The following is a 19,300-nucleotide window of genomic DNA, read 5'->3' as shown; positions in this document are numbered from 1 at the left end:
TCCGTGTAGAATGTTTTTTTCCCTCCTATGCTAAATTTATCCTCTAGATAAGAAGTATTTTAAGGTACTGACTGTTGTTTCATTCCATATGTGCACAGTATATACTGGAAGAGCTTCTGCTCTGCTTGCTATGCACATAGTATGGTCTAAGTGAAAATGATCTAAATTATCTGCTAGGACTCTCTTTTACCAATAGTGGACTCCACAGCCTTTTATAAGTTGCATCAATGACTCTTTTCAGATTCCTGGTCACTTTCCACTTCACTCTCTGCTCTGTACTGAAGCAAAACCCATGAGTCATCAGCGTGATAATGACCATGCAGTACTAAAGTACATAGCCATTGATCTTTACTATATTTCCAAAGATGTTAGGATGTCTGTTAATCTCTCCTGTGTCTGACTTTTAATTCCTTGTAAATATACATAAAATTGTTGGGTGTTCTTTTTTTTTTTTTTGGTACAGTTTCACACTTCAAACATGGCATATTTTCAGCAAACTGTTCCAGATATCACTCACTTGTGCATGCAGACAGGGTGGTAATTACATGAGAGGATCCAAGTCATCTGGGAAAACATTTGTAGGAGGTTTGGTTTAGTTAGAGAATAGGACAATTTATTTGCTACTGAAATTTACGTGATTTGCTGGAGAAGAAAAAAATCAATGTAGGTTCATAGGAAGATGACCAAATTGACCCAAAGCACTAGAAGCTGTAGTACACATGAAATATTTTTAAAGGGCAAATTAAGATTTAAGGCTCAAAGTGTCCTTTTAGTGCTTATTGAGTCTATTATACCAACTGTATCAGCAAGCACTTCGAGGTGCAAGCGGTGATCACTTGGATCAATTGAGCCAAGCACGGGGCTGTGTATCACTCAGTCTTTAGCAGAACCGCTCAATAAGCTGCACTAAACAGTGTTATGTACAACACATAATAGAAAACACTCTAGTAAAAGTCTTTCCAGATGTGAAAAAAAAAAAGTAAAACATGAATCTGTACACATAATTGCTTTTTTTTCCCCCCTTCTTGTTTTGAATAACACTGTAAGAACTGATATGCTTCCAGTGTAAAAATATACCACGGGGTCATTTCAAGCTCAGCATTGGGTTTGGCAGGCACTGGATCCTATGAGCCAGGGTTGCAGGCTGTGCCTGGGCTGGGCAGCCACCAGCTATATGAAGCTGGGCTGATGGGTACAGACCCCAACAGCACTTTACAGGACTTAAAATCATAGACTTATTAAGGTTGGAAAAGACTACTAAGATAATCCAGTCCAGTCATCAACACATCACCACCATGCCCACTAAAACCATGGCCCTCAGTGTCCATTCATCTTCTGAGTGATGTCAGGATTTCACATTGACTATATTGGGAGTGCTTTGCCTGCTCGTGCAGAAATGCTCTAGGGATAGAGAGCAAGATTTAAAAACGAGTTCTCTCTGCGTCAAGACAACTCATGAAAATATAAATGTATTCCTCCTGCCACGTATGCAAAAGAGAAATCTGGAATAAAGCTCTCAGCCTGAGCCGATCTTTGTCTTGAGTGTCTCTGCCTCTGAAGAGCAAGGAAAGGATGATCTTTTTTGGAAGAAAACACATCAGCTCTTCAGTAATGTGCAGAATAATGCAGAGGAGATGAGGATGGAGATAGAAGAGAGAACAGCCTGATGCAATGTCTGCAAACTCAGCGGTTGGATCCGATACCTCAGAGCATTGCTCTCTGAGGACACAGTGCCCATTTTGGAGTGGCTTTCTGTCATTTATGCTCTTGGCTGTGCCTGCAAGGGGGCACTGAGGAAAAGAGGACACAGCTCAGTACTTCTACTTTTACAAATTCCCCATAGAGTCTCCAATGGCATTCCCAGAGCATTTCAGAAAACATCTTCTAGGCTGCAACACTGAGGCCTCCAGCCTTCCTGCCCTTGGTGAAAGAGGCAAGATGGTGACACCATTGGTGGCAGAACCAGAGCAGCAAAGCATAGCTTGGAGCCCAAAACACTTCAGGCAGTGATTTATTTATTTATTTATCTCCCTCCAGATTTTTGGTCTTTCCTGTTGAGCGGTGTGAGAGGCTGTGGAAGTCGCCTTGGCGAGGTGTTTGTTTTCCAGCATGTTTCAGTGCTGCAGTGTGTGTGTGTGTGTGATGTGTGTGCGTGCACAAGACATGGCTCTGTAGCTCATTACACATCCCCTAAATCATCCTTGCCCCTCTGAGTGCACATTTCACTGGGAAATGAGAGCATCCAGGCTCTTCCGTGGCATACATACTCATGTGGCAGCCACATGTTGTGATGATGGGCAACAATGGAGACAGCCAGGAGAGAGACCATCCATGCAGAGCAAGGACAACATTGAGTTTTAAACATGGAAAGCACTCGATCCACTTTCTACTCCCTAGGAGAAATGCGGAGTTACAGCTCCAGATATTGTGCTGTCTCTCAGAGCTGCTCACTGGGTGAGGAGGATTCCCATTACTGGTATACCCTACATAAAACCAGTGTGAAAGCAGCAGGGTCATTCTCCTGCTGCTCCCCTATCTGCAGAGCAGTTCCTGCTGGAGCCCAGTGTGAAATATCTCATCTCAGATGGACGGGATGCCAGCAGTGCTGCAGTGTGTGTGGGACGGATGCAGCCACGTTGGATCCCATGTGGTCAGGAAACCCAAACAAAGTTGGATTTATTTTGGTTGGGAGATCTGGGAATTTCTAAGAAAGAACAAAAATAATCCAGCCACAGAGCCTGAGCCTTGCAGGTTGGCAAGCCCAGCAGTCATTGTTGAACTGTTATGTGTTACATATAGAACTGTGCACTCAAAGGACTTCTGTAGCCCAAAATGGGAGTGTTGACCTTTTTTTTTAATTATTATTATTATTATTATTTTGCAGCTTTCTAGGAGATTTTCAGTGGACATTTTAAGGTGAATTTAAAAGGGACAATTCACTTCCCTTGTTGGTGGCTTAGCATCTTTTCCATAGAATCATAAAGGTCGGAAAAGGCCAATAAGATCATCTAGTCCAGACATCCACCCATCACAATCGTGCCCACAAAAACTTGTCCCTCAGATTACTACATTAGGCAACATCACATCCCCCAGGCAGGGGATGAAAAAGGCATTTTGCTACCCATTTCTTGAGGGTGGAACACAGCAGCTGTTAAACACCACCTGAGAACATCACACAGCAGCTCAGGACAAGAGAAGAAGGGCAGTGTGTTGGATGGAAAAGGAACCTGGAGGAAATCCTAAACTAGAACATCATTAATGGCACTGGGAATCAATCTGTGCCTGCTCCTCTGGTCTCCTTTGCAATTTAAAGTTGGGAAAAGACTGAATTCCCACTGCATGGAGTTGCACCTAGCATTAGGCACAGGGCTTCATCGACATAAAAGTGCCCCCAGAAGCTTGGAGCCAATCAAACCTCTGCTCAGAGAGAAGGACCAGAGAGGAAAGTAGCAGAAATCGTTTTGGACCCTTAGTGGAATTCATCTCCAGAGCAAAAGACAGGCACTCCAAATAATTGTGTAGCTTTGGAAAGTTGTTTGTGGTTTTCCAGGAAATAGGACATATTGAGATTTATAGCTGTGTTGAGGATTAAGTTGTTAAAATTCTAGGAGAAGGGGAAATAACAAGGGATGTTATCAGCTGTGGTGGTCCCCGAGGCCATGCTGAGCAATCTGCTGCTGGCTTGGAAGCCAGATTCCCTGGAAGAGGCTGGGACAGCTTGGGCAGCAGACCTGGAGGGGGCTTGCAAGCAATTCAACAACAGCTTAGCCTTGCCAGACTGCTGGGCCCTGGGGCTGGGGCTGCAGGGCAAGCTGCTCTCCTGCTGTTGGAGGGAGCAAGCCAGCAAGGATGGCCAGAGGTTGACCTTGGGATCCATCTGTACCCCCCAGTATACCCCATCCTGCAGTGAAGCCTGGAACCTCAGGGAGCTATCATCACCTGTTCTGCTTTGAATGTAAGATGCCTCCAGACCCTGAGAACTGAGTGTGAGCATGGCTTTATGGGCAGTTTACTATGGTTGATACCTGTGTCACTGGTGAGAAGTGGGTCACTCAGTGCCTTACTGCAGCTCCAGGGGACACTTCTGAGCCCTGACCCCAAACCCAGTTGGTGCTGGATCAACACTTTCCCTCTGTACTTTCCCTGAGGGTCTCAGCCTCCCAGCAACTCATGACCCTTACTTCTCCTTTGCTCTCCTTCCAGGCTGATTCTCAATACTTCAGTCTCACCACAGCACCTTTCTAGCTCTCTCCTATATATACTTTTCTCCCCATACAGTTGTACTTTGCTGTCCTTTAAACCGCCTTCAGGTCTTCTGCTTTTATACAGTAAGCAACAGTAGCAACAAGGAGGATGTGTATGGCTGTAATAACCTGTGACGGTATGGGTTGAGATTCCATGACTCAAAATGTCCTTCCTGGACCCATGTCCTTGGTGATAACACCCAGTGCACTAACTGAAGCTTTGCTGAACAATACAACATGATCTCTGCAGAAAATCCTCTTTGCACCACGCAGTACTACACTGCCCTATGGTCCTGAGTGATGCAACACTGTGATCATGGTATCACCAAATACCAGTTCACACTGTTAATGCAGTAATGAGTTCAGATACACAACGAGCCCACCAGGAACTGTATACCAGGGGAGAAAGGAAAAACAGCTCTCTGTGACACAAGGCACAACCCCACCTGACTCCAGCACTCATGGCCTTGAATAAAGGGATCCCAAGACAAAAGCATCCCCCACAGCCTGAGGATATTCCATCTATGGTTTTCCTTAAACCAAACCCTAAATCCTCCCATGGCCTGGCAGTGGGGTTCAAGATATCACATGCACACAGAAACAGAGTTTGTGTTGCCTGGAAAAGACAAACCCCCAATAACTCCTGTGCACTGAGGCCAGCGCATCAGCTGCTGCAAATCAAATTAAAACCTCCTTAAATCACTACTTGTTTCATCTTTTTGGAAGCTATTGGTAAGTTACTCCAGAAAAGTCAGCACAAGCAGCTTGGAGCCACCAAGAACTAGATGATCTTTAAGGTCCTTTCCAGCCCAAGACATTCTAAGATTCTGTGACTCTAAGCCAGCCAGGTGAGCCACTGCCTGGTCAGGGTTAGTATTAGGGGTTCAAGGAGGAAGAGGCTAGTTAGGACAATTTTAGCTCCACCAAAACCTCTTTGGTGCCCGGCAGGCAGAAAAAATGGCACAACCACCCACATCAGTGCCGGCCCCACATGGGTGGGAGATGCTCATCAGACCCTGGGGTCCAGTACAGAGCAGTGGGATGGAGACACACTGGTTTCCAGCAGCAGCAGCAGAGCTGAGATCCAACCCCTCCGTAGTGCCGCCGCGTGTGGTGAGCAGGCACCACACCTCCTTCCCGGCGGAAGGGGAGAGCGGTGCCAAGGTTTTAATCAGGATGAGGTTTTAAAACCCCAAACCGAAGCACTGAGCTGGGGGTTTGATTTCCCCGTGACCCAGCTTGACTGAGAGAGGAGATCTGCCCGCTCACTCCCGCATCTGCGTGTGCTCCATCGCTAAACCGCTGCCAGGGCTATTATTAGAAACAATTGTCTCCCCTGGAAATTTTACACGGAGGCTTGAAACAACTTTTCTCATGCCCTCCCCAGCAGCAAGGGGGCTAACAATGAGGCCGAGGAACCCTCCTTCCGCGGAGCGTGTCTGCCAGGCGTGCAGATACACCCAGACGGGCATTGCTCAGAAATACAGCCATTTATTTGTCTTTTCTAACCCTGGATCTGCAGCAACTTTTCTGCCCCGATATAGCCGAAGGTGCACAAGGGAAGGAAAAAAACATGCCGTGGGATTTACCCCTTGTGAAGCCCCCGGCTCTGTGTTAAACTTGCTGCAGCCATTTGGAAAGGGAAGGAGCAGTCCATCTTAGCAGGGACAAGCATCCAGATCGGGGAGGAAAATCGCACACCAACCCTTCTCCCCCACACCCTCAACCCAAAAATCCACAGCCCTGGAAACCTAGTTGCCCAGCTCTTCTCTGTTACTCGAACACCACATTCAAGGTTGATTCATTTTTATTTTTTTTAACTGATGGGCGGAACAGAGAAGGAAATCAAAGGGCAGAGCATTTCTCTCCATTTCAGATAAATGGAGAGAGGGGGCGTGGAGCCGCTCGTGCACTGCGGCTTGGGTTTCCCTGTGGGGTTGGGGCTGGAAGGGAACCCCGGGGCCTCCCTGCTGCAGACAAAGACCCCGTTACCTTCTCCCGTCCCTCGGCGGCTCCTCAGCTCCGCTCCGGGGCTGAGAGCATCCCGATGCGGCAGCGTTGGAGGCCGCGGTGCTATCGCCTCGCATCCATCTCTCGCACCTCCTCGGCGGCTCCACAGCCCTTCCTCTCTTCCCCGCTGCCCTCCACAGGGTCCCCGGCCTCCCTAGGAACGGAGCTGTGGGCAACTGCTTCTCCCCATGCTCCGCTCTGTGACGCTGCAGACCGCTTTCCCCTTCCTTTCCCCGCTTGCCAGCCTCCGGCACCCGGTTTCTGCACAACCGCCACTGCGCTGCGAGATTGGAGTGGGAGAGGAGGGAGGAGGAGGAGGAGGAGGGGGAGGAAGGAGGAGGAAGGCGGGAGGAGGGCAGCGAGCAGCAGTTGGCGCTGGGTCATGTGAAGCAGATGAACCCAGCTAGGGCCCGCCGACATCTGGGCTCCCCTCTCTTCTGGGAGGAGGGGGAGGATAGCGGGATGGAGGAATAGCAGGATGGAGGGATGGAGGGGTGGAAGGAGGACAGGATAGTGAGATGAAGGAATGGAAGGGAGTGGGGATGCTAGCTTTCACCCCTCTCAAACCCACGTGTGGACACCTTGCAAGGAGAATAGGGGGGATTCTCCAAGTGCACACACAGCCCTGGCTGGGGGGGAAGAGGAAGGTAGCAAGTGACCAGGGTGCCACAGGGTGAGCAGGCTGATGTGTCCATTCCCTGCTACAGATTCCCTCTGCACTCACAACTAGGAGAGGATGAAGTTTGTGATGGGATGGAGCAGTGGAGGATGCTAACTGACAGTAAAGAATCCCTACTGATTGCACTAGCAATGGCAAGGATATAGTTATTTATTAATTAACTCAGTCATAGTATGATAGAATCATTAAGCTTGGAAGAGACGTCTAAGATCATCTAGTCCAACCATCCCCACCATGCCCACTAACATTGGCACTCAGTGCCACATCTACCACTGTCTTGAACACCTCCACGGACAGTGATACCCCCACCTTTTTTGGGCAGCCTGTGACAATGCCTCACCACCCCTCCTGAGGATAATTTTTTTCTTCATATCCAGCACAAAATTCCCTTGACACAACTTAAAACCATTACCTCTTGTCCCAGTCAAAAATGCATGCTTGCCTACTGGTAAGGAAAAATTGCTGGTTAGCAGATTCAGACAAGTACATCAAGAAGCACCCATGCTGCAATGCCCATGGGTATGGCTCTGACTTGTCATCACTTTGCATTCCCATCAGAGCTTTCTTTCTGGGCCTGGGGTTGCTCCCAAGAGTCAAAAACATGAGGGTGCCATTGTGCCATGTTTAGGCATGGTCTGGCCAGATAATGATCTTCTCTGGGAGCGGAGGCTGGCAGGTGAAGCCTTTCCTTCATTTGTTCTTAGTCAAGGAGAAACAAAAAATTTCCTATTTGTCCTATAGGAAGGAGGTCCAGCCACTCTCCTAGAATGGTGGTGGGCAGATCTGGGAGTCTGATTTAGCTAGAGGTGTTCATGGGTTTGATCCGCTCTCAGACTGAAAGCAAAGACCATGCCAAGAGATGATGCAGACCCTGACATCTGCTCTTCTGCAACATACCTGAGTGGCTGCAAAGTGGTTTTGGGTGCAACAGTCAAAAAAATTTTAACATCAGCACAATTCTCTCCACTTTCTTTAAGGACACAGACATAAAACGGAGTCACAAATGTAACCACAGACAGGCTCTCCTGTCCAGCTCACTCCAGCCAGTATCTGGCTTTGGTTTAAGGGCTAAATATAGATGTAGCTCTGGCTGCTGATGGTTAAGAGCAAGTGGCTGAGGTGTCCCAGCTCTGCTCTGGAGGCCATCTAAGGTCAGGATGTGGTGACAGGAGGCAGCAGATGCCCATCTCTGCCCCATGAAAAGAAAAGGGAGGAGGGCTACATTGCAAGAGTAAAGCTGTGTCCTGTTAGGGTTTATGGAGTCCATGCACTCCTGGTCTATGTCAATCCACAAAGTAGCCATGAGGGACAAACCAGCAAAACACAAATTTCAGAACATCCTGGAATTTTAACCCAGTAATTTCAAGCAGGGGAAAAACTTAAAGTTGTCTCCTAAATTCTGTGTTGCTCTTTTCCTTCAGCTGAGGTCATGATAAACCTCCAGCAGGTTCTCCCATCTTCAGTGGTGGATGCAGAGAAGATCATGTAAGCCTAAAAGCCTGCTATGGTTCAGCTCAGATCTTGAATGCTGCTTGGAACCAGCAATGAAGAATTGCATTTTTAGGCTCTGGCACTAAAACAGGAGGCAAAGCTGCTTCAAAGGAGTGCTCACCATGCAGGTGCCTGCTTGTGCTTGTTTTGGAACAGGAGTATGCCAAGGCCATGGGCTTTGCCCTTGGGAAACCACCATGCAGCAAAGCCCCAAGGCAATTTCCCCACCTGTCACTGAACGGCACACATTATCCTTCCTTAACCCCTTTTTCTGTGGCAGGTTCTGCCTCCAAACCCAGAGTGAAGCTGGGGTGTGGTATAGTGTTATCCAGCTGGTGGTTAAAGAGCTCACCTGGAGGATTAAAGTAGCAGCAAGAGATTGGAAGCCTCTAATTGGAAACTAATTTGCTTCATGCATTGCATAAAAAGCTGGAAAGCAAGGCTTTGTCTGCCCAGAGCTTCAATTTCCATCTTTCAGTGCAGGTATGGGGGGTGCTGCATTAGGCTTGGCTTGGAACTACATGTTTCTAGCAAGAGTTCAGCCTTTCCCCTCAGCACTAAGCCTTGTTAAACAGGCATGAGTTTTGGACAAGTCTGGAGGCAACCACAGAGCATCCTTTATCATGCCTCCTGAGGAGCTGGCTTTCTGGTGGGTTTGTCCACTAGAGGTATAAAGAATATCCAACTACATCCAAAGTGTATCTGTGCGATTCCAGTGGATCCTCCAGCACCTCTGGGGACATTGGCAGCAATAAGGAAGGACCTGGGTCATGGCCCAATTTCACATTTCCTTAATCCTCTAATTCATGATGAAATATTTGTAATAAAAATAAATTACTGTTCTGAGTAAAAATAGTATACTATGGGTCTAGCAAAGAACTTGGAAATGTTTGTTACAAAATGGAAGAAATAGAGCACTGTTTCTACCAAGGGTCTGTAAAAAAAAAAAAAAAAGAAACTAGACAGGGTTGTTTTTCTCCCAGAATAGGATTAGAAACTCTCTCTATATCTACTCTTTGGTTCACTGTTTGTCTTCCCAGAAATACCCTGGCCAGATCTGGGCTAATTCCATAGTAGTAGGGTATTTCCTCAAGCCACAAGGGCAGCAGGGTGGAAGAGAGGGTCTGTGAGGGCTGCAGACCAACATTTGCAGATGTTTCTATGTCTATATGTAGAAAGAAACAGAAACTCAGAGTGGATGTAGACCTCAAAGCCCACCCCAGTCTGATTAAAGCCTGCAGGTTGTCTGCAGTGCAGTGTAGAGGCAATACCTCGTGCTACCCAGAGCTTGCTCTCCCCTTCTTCCTCTCCCAGATACATGCTGCAATTCAGGTTTCCTCAACAGTATCTTTTCAGGAAAAACACACATACACACACGCACACACACACTCAAAAAAAGCATTCACCTCCTCTCTTAACATCCTAGCTGTAATTCAGCAGCAGCAAGAGTGTTTTTCTTCAAGGAGCTTCTGTAATTTCACAAGGTCTCTGTATCTGTCAATACCCAAACAATACAACCCAGTAACTAACATTTACTCTGGAGGTAGCAGAGCTGCTGTCATTACAATGATTAGAAGCAGGCGATAGCTGCATCTCTTCCAAGCTGCTCTGTATCATGGCATGACCCAAAGAGACAATAGTAACCCAAATATTTAGCTTTCATATACACAGAGGGAAGCCTCCAGTAACCAGATGCCTATGTGCCAAAATAACAACAGGCTGATTCCTTTTGTTGGCTCCTGATAACAAAGCAAGGAACAAACACCATGGCCTTGTGCTGAAGAACTGCTGTTGACAATTCACTTCCACTCTCCTTAGCAAAGATTAAAGTACTAAAATATTTTACAGAGAAACAGAAAACATGATGATAGGATTATGGTGCCTTCAGAATGTGTGAGCTGTTACATGAACATTTCTTGCGTTTTCAGAAAGGCTTAATGAATATTGTCTATCCTTGAACTGCATTAATTAGCACTAACGAGTTGGAGGAGATGTCATGTCATGAAGTAATATTCACACTAAGACAGTGATTTGCATCCATAAGCAGTGCAGTGCTTTACAGAAGTCAACGTTGTTCTCCCTATGGCGCATCAGAGACCCACGGAAGTCGAGGAGGAGGCTTTCAAAGAACATTTAGGATATGCTGAAGGTATCTAACTGCCAGCCACCTGTGGGAGGTGTTTGAGGGTCTAACTTTTATTGATTGCATAACTTGTACTTTTTGAGTGGCAGTAAAAGGTAGGAAAACCTCAAAAACTTAAAAAACAAACAAACAGAGAATCACAGAATCATTAATGTTGGAAAAGACCACAAGATCATCTAGTCCAGTCATCCATCCATCCCCACAACGCCCACTAACCATATCCCTCAGTGCCACATCTACATGTCTCTTGAACACCTCCCTGACGGTGACTCCCCCACCTCCCTGGGCAGCCTGTGCCAGTGCATCATCACTCTTTCTGAGAAGGATTTTTTCCTAATTTCCAACTTGAACCTCCCTTGACACAACTTGAGACCATTCCCTCTCATCCTATGGCTATTTCCTGGGAGAAGAGGCCACTGCCCCACCAAACCCACACACACACAATCCACTTTCATGGAGGTGTATAGAGTGATAAGGTCTCCCATGAACCTCTACTTCTCCAGACTGAACAATCCAAGTTCCCTCAGCCACTCCCCATCAGACTTGTGCTCCAGACTCTTCACAGCTTCACTGCCCTTCTCTTGACATGCTCCAGAGCCTCAGAGTCTTTCTTGTAGTGAGGGGCCCAAAGCTGAACACAGTACAGAGCTGTGGCCTCCATCTAACGGATGTCTCAACTCTAGGAAGCAGAAGCTGAGTCCAGCCACTAATGATGTAACCCAGCCACTCTTCCAGGCCACCACTTTTCCATTTCCACAGACCACAGCCAGTGAGAGAGACGAAGAGCTGTCTCTTCCTCTGCTGAATCTGTCCCCATCACCTCATTTTTCTTCTGGGATGAGCTACGTCCTTGAGATAGCTTGTGCTGACAACTTTGGAAACCAGGTCAAAACCACAATGGAACTCATTCAGAAATGCAAAATGCCATCACTCAGCAGCAAGACTTGACTCATATAACTGGAAGAGCAATAACAACTGTCATGGCACAGCACACTTCAAACTGGAATATCTCCAAATTTGCTGTGTGGAGCACGAGTTGTTTCTAATTAAGCCTTCCACTGAGCTGCTTCACTTCTGAGCTGAACTGTGGGTGTTATTTCCCACTGCCATGCTTTCATTAATTTCCAGGACAATCCCTTAAGTAATTGGGGCACAAAGGGAGGAGGGAGTGGAAGAAACAGGAATTTAGCTTTGGACAAAATAAGCCTCTGGGGCATCTGATTAATTTTCTCACAGGCTTAAAGGATCTCTAAGAGCTGAAGAGGGAAGAAGGCAGACCTTGCCATTCCCAAAGAGTCAGTGCAATAAATCCCCATTCATTAGGTGAAGAAAGTGCATGCTGGGAGGACACTGAACCATTAGATAGCTCAAATGAAGCTGAGCTGGTCTATTTATAAAATTGGGTCTTCACAAGGCAGTCAAAATGGACGGTGGGTCACAAATCCTGTCTGCTGCCTGCAGCTCCGGCCTGGGGCTGAGAGAGGGACACAAGTCACATGTAGGTCACCCGTGTCCCAGTTAGATAATCCTGCCATTCAAGAGACCAAACAAAGTGAACAGCTGAAGTGTGCACAAGGGACTAAAGACAACCTCCTTTCTGGGGTGACACAAGGGTAAGGGGTAGTTCTTGTGGTCTCCTCACGCTTTGCACCCATCCAGACCTGTGAGCTTGGAGAAGACATAAGGAAACCTTCTACATGGAAAGTTCTGGGAGCCATCCATGTTCTTGCTTCTGCATGAATAGAAAGGGTTGGGGTTTCCTCTCTGTGATAGGAACTCTTTCACACCAAAGCTCCTATGGGATGGAGGAGACAGAGTATCTCAATTTTCACCTGAAATGTCCTGAAAGCAGAGTAATACAGAAAGGTGTGAATGTGAGAAGGGCCTCTTCTGTCCCTAAAATGGACTACATAGTGGTAAGTGAGAAGGCCTTACCCCAGGGGAGAAGAGCAGGGGCTGCTGGAGAAGATGGATAGGTTTGTTTTTGAAAAAAACTAGAAACCAGTCACGTTGTTGGCAACTGAGGCCTGGAGAGATGCCTTCAGACCATTGACGTGATGCAGAAAGAAACGAAATGCATACAATATGAGGAAATCTAATTCCTACAAAGGCAAGTGGACCACTTCCATCTGTATGTGGGAAACCACTGATTAAATGGCAAATAACTGAGAACAAGGCTGAAGCAAGAGGAGGTTCTCCTCACCCTTTCCTCAGGTGTCACATCTAGTCACCCAGGAGCATTCTCAGGTGGTGAAAGGCAGCAAAGGTAATTGTGAAGAACACAAAATGAGTCAGCTGAGCTCTCTGGGCCCAGCAACGTACCCCCTGTTAAGTGAAATCTACATGTAGCTCCCAGATGGAGCTGCATAATAAAGCATTTCCTTTTGCGTGGAAAAGAAAAGCAAACTAAATCTTTTATTTGGCTCTTGTACTATTTTTATTTTGCATGATTTCAGATAAGAATATTGTAGTAGTTTTACACTGCCTTCTACTGTGGGTCGCAAAACTTACACTGGTTGGGAAAGCTTTGTATTACTATGGGTGACACACTTTGCAGAAGTCTTGAGAACACTGGATGTTTAAATAATTACTAACTTTTGCAAAATGAATTAAAAAATATATGTATCAGAAGCCAACCAAACAGTGTTTCAATTACAACATTTAAAAAAGGCTCATGTCTACTTCAAATGCCCTGACAAGAATTTCAGCCTCTCTACTTTCTTATGCAAAAATATTTTTCCAACTGCCATTCTCAAAAAAAAGGGATCAATATTAAAGTGACACAGCCAGTGACTGTCTTAGCAATAGAAACAACATGTTCTGCAAGCTTACTTGCCAATTTCTGCTACTTTTCAGACACACTTTTCTGTTTCTGGAAATATTTTTCACTCCTCCTTTGCTTGCCCTCAAAACAATGTAAGGGAAAGCTGATTATCATAGGTAATTATTTTTGTAGCCAAAGCTGCTGTCGGTGCTAGCAGGGGGTAGCCTAATTTCAGATGCAGGTGTGGTTTTTAAGGTAACCTTTTCTCCTTATTGAAAGTTTTCACTGTCTCTGAGGCTAGATCATTACCTAGGCTGAACAGATGGGAAAATGGAGCCATAGAGAGATCAATTTACCTGGGTAAGATCCCACAGAAAATTGGAGAGAGATCTGGGAATAAATCACATACCTAGTGACACCAAAGCCTTTGTGCAAACTCAAGACCCTTCTTCTTCCCCCAGCTAATGAATCAGTGATTAACAAAGGCTGCTTCGTTTCTGACAGTTTAATCAGTGATTTCTACTTTACACTTTGGTTTGCTTTGGCTTTTTTAATCTTTATGAGGCAATCCTTGAAAAGAGAGGAAGCAAACAAAATAAATCTAGGAGCAAGTGAGTTCTTGTGTCATAAAAGTGCAATGAACAGATTTCATTTGCCAGAAAATATTTATCTGACCGATAGTATTTGCATTTAGGCTCAGTCAATTGCTTTAATAGCAAGCACCCAAATTACATTTAATACGAAAACATTTAGAATGGACTGAGCATCTTCTAAATAAACATAGCAATAATCATAATGGTGCTCTTCTGGAGCCAAAGGCTCAGGGTTACTTGATTTATTGTTTAACTTGAGTCTAATTGCTGTGTATCTGAAGTCTCTGGGAGCATGGGCTTCTACAGCTCATTCAAACACAATTTCCTTTTCATTACCAAAGCACACCAGGAATAACATCCAGCTCTTCCAATACTCTGTCCAGGACAGACACCACAAGACTATTAACCCTCAGCTAAGGACACTGAAGAGCTCGATTAATTCACTCCATAAATGTTGCTCATTTCCCCTCTGTAGGCAATGGCCAGGTTACTGAGAGCCCCATGACCTGTGCAGTTGGCTCCAAGCAAGGTTTCTGCAAAGCCTAGTGGTGGTTGCGCAGGGCCATGGAGACCTCCAGCCAAGAAAGGGGCAGGAGACACTGGAAGTGGCCTGTTGATGGACTGAGCAGTCCATGCTGCCTGGATATTATTTGGAAAGGGGGAACCTTGGATTTCAGTGCCAGCTTTGAGGACACTCTGTAGAATCATAGAATCGTAGGCTATCTCAAGTTGGAGGGGACCCACAAGGATTGTGGAGTCCAACTTCCAGCACCACACAGGACCACTCAAAATACAAATCTTATGTCTGAGAGAATTGTCCAAACACTTCTTGAACTTAGGGCTGTGCCCACTGCCCTCTGGTGAAGAACCTTTTATCAATTCCCAAAGGTGTTAGAAGTCATCTGTTTTCAGGCAGCATGCTGTTTCCTATAAAATCAACATTAAACATCCAATTCCCACTTTGGGTAAGGGTCTAACCTGGCCAACCTAACTCAGAACTAGAATTTGCAAGCATGTCTTCATGATCACCTTCTCTCCCAGAAGCAAAGAGCAACAGGGATTTTATTTCTGAAGATTGACTGACTCCATCAATTGCTCACCCACCATCAAAATCATTGCTTAGTGGCCACTGTAATTGTAATTTCTGCAGCTCTGTAATGTCATTGCAGTCTTTGGGCTATGGAAAACTAGATGCATGTTTTTAGTATGGGGAAGAATGGGTTTATGATGAGGTCTGTTCTCTTCTATCCATTTCTGTGATGTTTTGCCTCTCATTATCCCACTATCCTCATCTATAATCCGAGTCTTCCCTGTCTCTTGGGAGAACTGTGAATTGTAAGTCATTAAACCATAAGAATTTAATACAGATTTCAGCATAACACGTAAGTCAACATTTTCTAGGCTGACACTTTTTGCATTGACTCATTGGGATTGTTTTATTTAGAAAATGGGGATCTTTTTTTCTCAGATTAGGTATAGTGGCATATACCAGAGGTCAGACAGATACATTATATGGCAATTAGGATACACAACAATGAGCAATGTTTGTTTTTTTGGCTTTGCAGGAATGCTATGATGGTGACTGCAATCTTTGTTTATAAGACTTTGAGTACATTTAAAGCATTTTCAGATTAAGCGTTTTGGGACTGTTATTATTATAACAATTCAGTATGTTATATGCAGTTAATGTTGGTTAGATGCATATTTTTAGGCACAAGAAGTCAGTGGAACTTGATCTTTATGATCTTTTGCAACCTAAGCCATTCTACAATTCTACTATTCTATGACCATAGCTTAGTCAAAGACCAAGTCTATGACCATCAACTGGGCACATAGGCAGAATGAAGTCACCCATCCCTAGTGCATTTGGACCATCTCAGAGGGACAGTGGCTCTATTTCCCCAGAAATGCTAATTTTCCCATTCCCCAGCTCACTTGTAGTCACTTCTTCCTCTCCTCCTCCTTCCAGAGGCAGCTGCCTTTCTGCAGTAACAGTGACCCTACACAGGAGTGCTGAATTTCATGATAGATGACGTTTTTCTGGAAATCTGCTCTTCTGGACTGACTCCAGTAAGTGAAGGAGAACGGAGCCCAATGCTATACTTTTTTATTGATTTCATTATTTTAAGGCAGCCTTGTCCTTTCTGAGCCTTAGCACTTTTAAAAATTGAGCTTGCTTTGTTGGTTAGAGTTAAAAGAGTGTTTTGACACACTGGCTTATATTTTTTACTCTCTGGTATGCAAACTTGCATATGGGAGACCTTATCTTAGCCTATTTTCAATACTAGCAATCACTTTTCATATAGGTTCACTTGTTTGTGGTTCATAAAAGAGCATTGTGCTTGGTGGGTTCAGAAAGTTCAGCTGCCAGCTTCATGTGAAGTGAGGACTGAAATAAATGGGAAATAAATGAGAGGAAAATGGACAAAGCCAATAGTTAAAAGATGACAGCAGCAAGTCCTATGCAGGTAATAAAAAAGAAGTTAATTAAAGTTCTTTTCAGTAATTTGCCTGGAAACACAGAATGAAATGCTGACCTGGGTGGTCTTGTTTCAAAGGAATTAGAGGAGAGATGTTTGCTTTGTGACACTCCTGGGAGAATAGGCAGAAGTTTTTTCCTGCCCCAAGTGGGAGAAAGGAGTCAAGTGTGGAAACAAGTGCTGAGAGGCAGGGAGGTGGGCAGAGAACAAGAAAAATGCAGCCTATAAAACTGATCCTAGAAATCAGCAGTACTGACCTTAATAAAAAAAGGTGAGTAGTTAATTAGCTGTGTATTGCTGATGATGGCTGAGCACAGTATAAAAGTCTCCTTACCAGCACTGGGATTACACTTGTAAAGCACCATGCACACTCTCTATCCCAAACCATGCCAGCAAGCGATTTAATTCCAATGCTTGTCTATTAGTAGGATCAACTCAAGGACAGAATGAGCATGCTCGGGGCTGCTGCTGGGGATTGAGTCACTCAGCCAGACACAAGCAGAGAGGAAATGATGCATCCATCATCATCCACGTCTCAAAGTCCAAGTCCCATTTAATTCAAAATGTAGCCTAAAACTTGACCCAAAACCCAAGTCAAGCCTTGGCCAATGCAGGGCCAAGGAGGCAGGGGATGCTGTTGCTGCTGGGACAGCCTGGCCTCACTTGTCAATCCAAGCAGATTGAATTCTGAATACATTTTCATTAACAAAATAGTACTGGTATTGTTGCTCTGAAAAATAATTTAAATGGAAGTTTCTCTCAATGCCTCTCAATGTCCTATGTGTACACAGATCTTCCCCTAAGTTGTAATCACCATTTTCCCCTTCTCCTTCTTCATAGCTATTATTATCATTACTGGAATGATTGATGTACAAACAGAGTGTCTTTCCATGTGAAATGATGAAGTTATGGTTTCACTCCTAGATGGCAGTATAAATTATTACATAGGCCACCCTATAATCTCTGGTCATGTAGTACAGCATAATAATTGATTCTCAAGTCACTAAAGCTAACTAACCTGACCGTAAATCTAATTCTTGAGCAGTGTTTGCTATTAAAAAGTCAACATCTACAATAGTTACTACACTGCAATTACTGAGAAAATGCTGATTTACTCTAGACTTGAGGCAGGAAATGATTGTAGCCTCTCTTGAGACCTTGAGTGTGATCACTGGTGGTGAATGGAGATGTTTTTCCACTGGCGATCACATAGGCTGAGTCTCTGCACACTCAAACCCAGAGTCTTACAGCACTGCTGTTTCTATCACACATACAGCCACCAAAGCTTGCCTGGATCCTTCCACCTGTGTCTGGCCAAAGTCAGTAAATCATCTAGGGAAGAGAACACAGATTCAGATTTTGAGCTGGTACAGACCTCTGTGGGTTCATTAAAGTGTGAAGATTGTACCTATACACCCCATGGAAACTTATACCTTTCTTCTCCCACTTGGGGGGTGGAGTCAAGAAATCCTACAGCATCTGAATTCAGGCCTCGTGGTTAGATCCTACCCCAGTAAAAATGAAGGTATTTCATACCATGTCGCTAGGTTTTGAATCTTCAAGGCAGATACGCTGGGTATCAGTGTACACATGCTCTACACTTTGTACAGCTTTGTAGCTGTCGAGCAGTTAGGGGAGCATGCAGCATCTATTGTTTTGCTCTTCAACCACAGTGGAGAAGCTTTGGGCATCAGAATGTGGCTAGTTTCTGCCCTGGTGGCTTTCCATGGCACCAGAAGTATGAGAAGGCTGCAAGGCTCTGAGCTCCTCACAAGCAGAATGGTAAATGTCAAGCCCAGGGTGCTTTTATAAGGGGAGGAAAGAGCAACCTTTTGTTTCAATAGCAGGTTTACAAATATCTCAAGTAGGACTGTGCAAAAGATCTGGAGGGAAATCTGGGAATCATTCCCTTTCATGGCTTTCACTAGAAATTCCTTTTTCTGCTGATTTCCCCTTGAAAAAGAATTAGCAAGCCCATGCAAACAAACAAGGCAATCCATAGGAAAAACCCCGTTTCCCTCTCATCCTTTTGCTCCCCCTCAACAAAATCCTCAAGCTGCTGGACAGTTGAAGCCATCTTGCTGCTTGTGACAAAGAGAGATGAGAAGCTGTCACCTGCTTCGAGGCAAAACCAACTTTACGTTTCTGCTAAACTAGCAAAGACAAACGGTCTCTACAAAACCAAGTGACCAGAGACAAAATGACATAAACTATGGCAAATGATTGTAAATGTCATTTTTATACACTCCCTGGCAGAAAGAGTGAATAATAATCATAATAAAAACGCTTAGAAGGAACGATTCATTTGACCTGATGGTTGAATGCTAATGAGTGCGCGAGTCAAAGCCGGCATCCTGTTGGCTGTTAGCACAGCATGGGCACGCTTTGCCTGTGTCCCCAAAAGCAGGCACTTCAAAATTAACCTCATGTGCCAAAGAGGAAAGGAAGGGAAAAAATACAGTAGGTGCCTGTATATTACAGGGTGCTTTATTTATGCTGAACAACTGAAATCCTAAATTGTGTGAAAAATAGAAACAAGCGGCTGCGGTGCCTTGGGAATAGTGGTAGGAGAGGGAAAGCAAGTAGTGCTGTCCCCCTGAGCAGACACTGGGGTTTTACCAGGCTCCTTTCTTGGCTGACACATGAGCCAGCGTTTGCTTGGCTCCCGCAGAGAGCAGGAGGAAGAGGCCCCTGCCCTGTTTCAGCCCCCGACTTGCTTGGGAAACAAAAGCAAAAAGCAGCCTGCTTTTACCACCGATTACCCTGCAACAGATCCACCACCTGCCTTCTAACCACCAAAAATCCTCCCAGAATGGAGCAATCTGCAGCAGGATCAATGCCTAGCTGGCACATGAAGGGCTGGGTGCTTATGGCAGGACTGAAATGTTAAATACCT

General features: G+C 45.2%; 1 protein-coding gene across 2 annotated transcripts in view; it reads right to left on the bottom strand.

Annotated features, from left to right (window-relative positions):
* The window catches only part of FRMD4A (FERM domain containing 4A), a 200,396-nt gene that overhangs the window by 127,378 nt on the left and 53,718 nt on the right, over window positions 1–19,300 (bottom strand). The window contains exon 1 of one of the 2 annotated variants that reach the window (XM_065743730.1): window positions 6,237–6,326. The exons of the other annotated variant lie outside the window; for it this stretch is intronic. The gene's annotated coding sequence lies outside the window, so the exon portion shown is untranslated. Of the gene's footprint in view, window positions 1–6,236; window positions 6,327–19,300 lie in introns of those variants that run through there. 2 annotated transcript variants of the gene reach the window in all.

Source organism: Cyrtonyx montezumae, unplaced genomic scaffold (genome assembly GCF_038088225.1).
Source record: "Cyrtonyx montezumae isolate F1298 unplaced genomic scaffold, pur_monq_1.0 scaffold_3, whole genome shotgun sequence".
NCBI lineage: Eukaryota > Metazoa > Chordata > Aves > Galliformes > Odontophoridae > Cyrtonyx > Cyrtonyx montezumae.
Note: the sequence above shows the minus strand (reverse complement) of the source record. Positions and strands in the feature narration are given on the sequence as shown.